The sequence below is a fragment of the Triticum urartu genome, chromosome 6A, assembly GCF_056163025.1.
Source record: "Triticum urartu cultivar PI428250 chromosome 6A, HENAU_Tu73, whole genome shotgun sequence".
Taxonomy (NCBI): domain Eukaryota; kingdom Viridiplantae; phylum Streptophyta; class Magnoliopsida; order Poales; family Poaceae; genus Triticum; species Triticum urartu.
Window position 1 is genome coordinate 22,929,045 of NC_141878.1, and position 7,490 is coordinate 22,936,534.

Below are 7,490 nucleotides of genomic sequence, written 5' to 3' on the forward strand. Positions count from 1 at the left end.
TGTATATCGATTAACACATGAGTAATATGGCCAGGGAGTCGTGCTGGGCGAGGGCGAGCATCCCAGATCTGGTGGAGCTTGGGGAGGAAGATTGGGAACACTAATGGCGGCGAGTGCAGGGGGGAGATGCGATTGGATTGATAGGTCAGGAGGCGGCTGCGCGTACAGGTGAGTTTAGGTTTCCTTTTACACGGAAGATGAGCTGAGTTTTTTTTGCTTTGACGTGAGGTGAGTTGAGGGTTAGTCTAGATTTTTTTTCACAAACAGGATTAGTATGGACTACTTGGCATTGGTGGGTAATTTTTATCAAGTTTTATGTCCAAATGGTATTGGGAAGATCAAAGGGCTGTAATTTTATGACGTGTTAAATTAACGATTGGATGTTTCTAATTTTTGTGAGATTTTCTAGCTTATTTCCTTTTTTTCTGGTCGCTTGAAGAAACGTACTAACCGATCGTGGCTACGCGGATGTGCTCCTTCATGGATCGTTTGCTGGGCTATCCGTTTTGGGCCGTACGGGCTATATATATATAGTATATATACAAGAAAGGAAAGCCTAATCGCAATTAAGAAAAAGAATTAGTCCCGACGGGGCTTGAACCCGTGACTTCTGGTACATCGGACCAGCGCTCTAACCAGCTGAGCTACAGGACTTAATTGCTTTGTAGATAGTCCTTTTTTATTAAAATATTAGACATCTTTCTTGATACTTCAATAATTGAGAATACCGAAGAACGGCGAAATCAAGACGCGTGAGAGTTAGGCTCCATTTATCTTAATATCCACTCTCACGGCCATCAGTTTATCGAGAAACAAGAACCTAGGCAAGCTTCGAGCTCTCACAACTATTAGAGACATCCGGCCGTCCATCTCGATTCCTTGATGCACTTTCGGCCGTTTTTGTCATTTTTGTCATTTCATGCATAGGCGTATAAAAGGGCAACAACTTCCCTTGTGAAGACCTAAGACGCCTCCTCCAGCACTAGTGTGGCCCTCTCTCCATCCCGCCTCGCCCCTTTGTCTCTTTATCCCTCCAATCACAGGAGCAGCCCGCACCTCCCTGCCCCGCCGCCGTCATCTCCTTCGCCCAGTCGGCCTCGCCGCACCGCGCGAGGTGGAATTCGACCCATTCCCCCGACGCCCCCTCGGCCCAGGCTAACCATAGCGCTACGGCCGCCATGCCCCCGCCGTCTGCTCGGCAGGAGGAAGAGCGAGGCCGCAAACGGATCTGGAGATTGAATCGGGCTCCAATGGCTCCTCCGCGGCGTGATGCCTGTTAAGGTGATCTTGTTGTACATCCGTTCTTCCACTGTGCTAGGTTCTCCATGCTTCGATTGATTTTTATTTTGCCTTTAATTTTTTACGCAGGGTGGTTGCTATCTCTCGGATCTCTACTCGTTCTCTTGGTGCCGGTGGCGTTCCTGCGACTGCTATGTAGATGGACCTGAAGGTTGAACCTCTTTTCTCTCTGTTCGTTTGGATTCTCCTCACGATTATGTGTAGAGCTTGTTCGTGTGCTGCTTGATGAGTTTCTTCTCCTCTAATCTTGTGTGCTGGATTAGTGATTTTTATTTTCTTCTTGTGGAGGAGATTCTCAGGTTTAGCTAGGTTCCAAAGAAGAGATTTTTCTTTGTCTTTCTTGTTTTGTTTGTACCTTACTTGACTTGACACACAACAGCCTCGTGTGTGTTGCCGTCGCCATCGTCCCGCCCCAACGGGTGTCTCTGCCGCCGCCGCCGCATCCTCTCGCTGGTCTTCTCGCATTTGTCCTTGCACCGACGCCAGCCATACGTGCCGTGGCCGTGGACGCAAGCGCCGCAGGAATGGATAGGTATGAGATGCACGTACTCTGCGGAAGACTTTATTCGGCAGGTATTATTCTCCCGGCAATGATAAGCATGTTATCTCTTTGAGACTTATCCCTTGTACGTGCGGTGCAGCAGGTAGACCTGCACATGGTCACGGCTTGCACGTTCGGCCTGTCCTGATCATCTTGCACGGGTAGTCAAGCCAAATAGCCGTCAATTTAGCTAGCTAGCTAGTAACCCCATGCACGCATGGGATTTCTATCATAGCATGTACGTGAGCTATGTCCATGCATAGCTCTTTGCACGTACACGTACATCCACTTGCTCGTTAAGTGAGGCTCATTAGATGATGCATGTGTAGACATAATTAAATAATGCTCCACCCATCTTGATGACCCTCTGATAAAAAATCCACGTATTGTCCAATGTTATGTATACATGCTTGTACGTATATATTGGTGCCATATTTTTATATATGATAAGTACAAAATTACGACAAAGTCTCATTGAACATTACTGAATTATCTTGATTGAGAAATCAAATAAAAGAATACATAGTGATGTATAAGGTTCAATGAAAAACCGAGGGAGCGGTGGATAATTATGCTTCATTAAAGATTAGGAAAATATTATTTACTTAGCATAAAATCTGAAGTATTTGAATAGTTCAAAGGAATTTAAGAATATATTATTTGAAGAGTTCAAATATTTTTTTAGTGAAGATAAGGATCATTATGACAAAAGATAAAGTGATTCTTCAGTATTGAAGAAAATTATGTGAGTCATAAGTTTAGGAAAACACTCGAATAATTTTGGAATTATTTTATTACCAATATGCTTTTATAAAATTTGGAGTATAATTGAAACAATAAGATATACACTAAACAGAGCACCGCATATTAGCCTTGCTAATAGAAACCATATAACTTATGGAGTTTATAAACCAGATAAATGTTGAATTGTAGGATATCTCAGAAACATGACTTGAATTCCTTCCATCGAAATGTTCAAAAGGCAAAGTGTTTGTCACGGATGAATATTTTTTCAAGAAAGTGTTTTCTTGTCAAAGAAATGAGCGGGAGGATACTAGAACTTGGAAAGGATTATTGAATCTCTAGTGGTAATAAGTAGGATTAACAAACCGGAAGTTGTTCTGTTAGATTGTCTCCAAAATAAACCGTAAGTTATGGATATAGAAACCCTAAAACTTGTAACAGGATTATGCAAATCAGGAAAATCGTTAAATTTTCTGAAATTTCACGATGAGATATTCATCTTAGAAGAAGATGAACTATCACACTGACAAGTGGAAAGCTTTGTTTCAATAGGCCACTCCGCCCCACGAGACGGGAGCAACATCCGGCCATTGTCATATTCGTCTGCAGTTGGAACCAGTGGCCGGAGCAAATAAAACAACAAAATTGTTTATCTACAAACTTTTCTCATAAAGGTATGATAATTTCCCAGATGCACTGTTGGCATAATGGGCGAATTTGCATGTAGCTCAGTCTATCGCCGCACTCCGCAAAAACCTTGCCTCACTTGTCAACATGCCCGGCTCAATGGAGCGGTGCCAATATTGGTAACATGTGCACAGAGATTAAGAAACTAAAAAATGCACTAGCAATTTGCAAGGAGACACCCAACGTTCTGACCCGTTACATGCAGAGATAAAACTTTCGCATCGCCTGGTCAAGCTTTATCATATGGAGGAGATACTGTAAAGACAACGTTCACGGGCGGACTGGTTGCGTGAGGGGGACAAAAATACCAATTACTTCGAGAGGCCAGCGAGCATGCGACATAGAAAAAACAAAATAAAACATTTAGAGAGGGAAGACGGCTCGCTAGCACAAGACCCACGGAGATGGCATCTATGGTGAATTCTTTTTACCAAAACCTTTTCACAGCAGAAGGTCTTCCGGGTGTGCAAGATGTTTTTGATAGCGTTCTGGTCAAGGTTACTCACGAGATGAGTTCTATGTTGACTGCTCCATACACTAATGAGGACATGAAGACAGCTCTTTTTCAGATATTTCCAACAAAGGCGCCCAAAACAGATGGCTTCCCCGCACACTTCATTCCGTGTCATTGGGAGATCTGTGGGGTTGAGGTCACCAACACGTTTCTGATAATTTTGCAAGGTGAAGAGAGCCCAGAGGTAAGAAATGAGACAATCTTTTTTCTTATCCATAAGGTAAAACACCTCACCCAACTCACTCAGTTTCATCCTATTAGCCTTTGCAATGTCCTTTACAAAATTGCCTCAAATGTGGTCTCTAATCATCTGAAGCAAGTTCTTCCCGATATCATCTCAGAAGAACAATGAACGTCTCATTACTAATAATATTATCACAATATACAAGTGTTTACAATTGATGTAGAGCAATAATGCAAAGAAAAATAGATTTTGTGCGGTTAAATTGGATATGATGAAAGCCTATGATCGGGTCGAGGGAATTTATCTTGAAGATATCATGTCAAAGTTGGGGTTTGCTGTAACTTGGGAATCTCTTGTAATGAAGATTGTTAGTTCAGTGAAATTCTCCGTAATGTTTAATGGAGAAAAAATAGAAGAACTTAAGACAACGATGGGGATCAGACAGGGGGACCCAATATCTCCTTACCTATTTTTGTTTGCAGCAGAGGTCCTTTCGTGCCTCTTCCAAAAGAAGAATAAGTCATCCCACCTATGTGGCATTAAAGTGGCATCGCCGGCACCGCCAGTCGACCACTTGCTATTCGCAGATGACAACCTACTATTTGTCAAGTGATGTAGTCAAGGAGCTAATGAGTTGTCCTCTCTTTTGGAGTCCTATTGTAACGCGTCCCATCAAAAGGAATATCTATCAAAGTATTCTATTTTCTTCCCTAAAGTTGTCCTGAAAGTTTAAAGCTTGAAATTAAGGAGGCCTTGCATGTCCCAAATGAGTCTTTGTTTAAGAGATATCTAGGAATGCCGACTGATGTTGGAAATTCTATGAATGGTGCCTTCAAGTTCTTGAAAGATAGAGTGTGCGAAAAAGTGAAGGGATGGATGGAGAAGATCCTGTCAGTTGGTGGTAAGGAAGTTCTTATCAACTCAATTGCTCAGGCAGTACATGTTTACTCTATGTCTTGTTTTAAGCTCCTGCGTGACCTTTCCGAGCATATTAATACTCTTATTCGGAAGTTTTGGTGGGGTAGTACAGAAGATAGGAGAAAGCCATACTAGGTATCCTAGAGTGTTATGACAAGGCCAAAATCTTGTCGAGGACTCAGCTTTCGAGATATTGACCTTTTTAAACTTGCCCTGCTAGGCCGTCAGGCTTGGCGCATATTGATGGACCCAGCTTTTCTAAGCGCGAGAACACTAAAGGCTAAATACTTTCCTACTTCAGATTTTCCTGATGCTGAGCTTGGGAGTTCCCCTTCGCAAATATAGCGATAGATATTGGATGGTAGGGGCACCATGAAACAGGGCCTTACTAGCAGAGTAGAGGACAGGACATCCACGCCGATCTGGCAGCATAACTGGATTCCCCGGGACATTAATATGTGGCCCATTGTAAGTAATGTACGGGACCCGCCGCAAGTGGTGGCCGAACTTATCACAGTCGATGCATCGTGGGACATGGACAAGCTAGCTCAAACTTTCCTGCCTACATATGTATAAGCTATTGCTTATATTCCCCTATGCACATGTCAGGTGGACGATTTCTGGTCTTGGACCCATGTGAAGAGCGGGTTTTTTTCCAGTTCGCTCGGTCTATAGAATGTTAGTCTCTACAAAGTTACGCCGCGAAGCATGGCTCGAGGGCAGAGCGGAATCTTCAAACTCAGAGAGGGGTCCGAATGACTGGACAAGCATGTGGAAAACAAATGTTCCCTTAAATGTTAAAACTTTCTTATGGAGGTTAGCTCAGCAATCACTACCCACAACTGATCTCTTAAAGAGTAGGAACATGTCGGCAATTCCTTAATGTAGTCTTTGTGGACGGGATGATCCTTGGCAGCACACGCTCCTACATAGTAACATGGCAAGATGCATGTGGGCTTTGCAAGACACAGACCTAGTTGAAGTTGTTGAGAACAATAAGGAAACGGAAGCAAGAATGTGGATATTCACACTAATTGATAGCTTGCAACATGACGATTTTGTTAAAGTGGTGGTTACACTATGGGCTATCTGGTATGCACGTAGAAAGGCTCTCCAAGAGCAAAAATTTCAGACCCCCCCCATGCAAATCATCACTTCATAACAACTACATCCAGGAGCTCGGTGAGTGAACCAGCCAGGACACACCCATTGCTGATAGCGAGGGCACCTCGCCCGCGCAGCGGCAGGTTTTGCTAAGATCAAGGTAGATGGGGCAATGGCGAGGAACTGAAGTACTTGATCTTTCAGTACCGTGTGTACAGATGGAGCAGTCAAATACCTGGGTGCTTCAGCGATAAAGTGTGATGGCATAACAGACCCGACTCCTTTGTAAATGCTAGCTTGTCGAGAAGCTCTTTCTCTAGCCCAGGATCTCGACTCACACATGTGATAATACCTTGTGATTGCAAAGAGGTTGTTACAAATATCAAAAACAATGCAGGAGGCTTAAATGCGAGCATCGTCAAGGAGATTAAAGCTACCTTGGCACAGTTCACGGCATTTCCTCTCATCTTTGAGGGACGTGAAACTAATATTATGGCTCATAGCCAGGCTAAGGACACATTAGGCCTTTCTTTAGGACGCCATCTGTGGCTTCTCGATCGTCCGGAACTAAATTGTATCCCAATGTATTTGGCTGATGATTAATGAATAAAATGTGTTTAGACTAAAAAAACATACTATTTTTTGAGGAACTAGCAAAGTGGCCCGCTCGATGCGCGGGCTAGAACGTTAGACAGTTGAAAAATGGCACATATTATTCGCATTGCGTAAAGAAAAATTGGTTGCGTCCTTATAGGTTTACATTTTTAATAGTAATTTATAATACTATAAAATTATTTAGCATTTTTGTATATATGAGTGAACATTGTCGTCAAAGAAATTGCATATATCATGCTTTAGGAAAAGTCTATTACTTACAAAGGTTAGATGATATAATTATGCCTTTTACCAATTTTTTATTTTGCGACGGCATCATCTTTAATTTGCTAAAAATATTATAAATATTTAATTCAATTTTATGTAGACATGTTTTTACTCCTAATTACACTCTTCATTGTATAATACATATTTTAGACATTGTTATTTTCTAAAGGTGAAATTTTAATACCTATTACTATGAATATATGATTATATTGTTGAAGATGACAAAATTTCATTATATTTTATGAAAAGACGTAATTAATATAATTATGTACAATTTTAATTATATTTTAAATTCTTGTTTGCATTTGTTTTTTGTTTAAGATAAAACTCTAGCAATATGTAATGATTTTTATGAGTGGTAGTTATATTTTGAGTGCACATCAAGTTATTTCATGTTTTAGTCTTATGTAGGATATAATTATTTCGCAATCACTAAGAGACATTTTTGTTGAGAATAAACTAACTCATATGTTATCTAAATTAACTTGCTTAATTTTTTTTCGCGATTTATTTTTGTTAGAGTAATGGGAAACTGATTTAGAGTGAATGGATTAAATACACTGAGAATTCTTTTAGAGAAATTTGTTATGTTTTTGTAGATTAAACTAAAAGGGAAA

The 7,490-nt window shown here is 41.2% G+C and overlaps 1 non-coding gene across 1 annotated transcript; it reads right to left on the bottom strand.

Moving 5' to 3' along the window:
- Positions 1 to 580: 580 nt before the first annotated feature.
- Positions 581 to 654, bottom strand: TRNAI-GAU (transfer RNA isoleucine (anticodon GAU)). The gene has a single exon. It is a non-coding gene; the product is annotated as a tRNA-Ile (tRNA).
- Between the last annotated feature and the right edge of the window lie 6,836 nt (positions 655 to 7,490).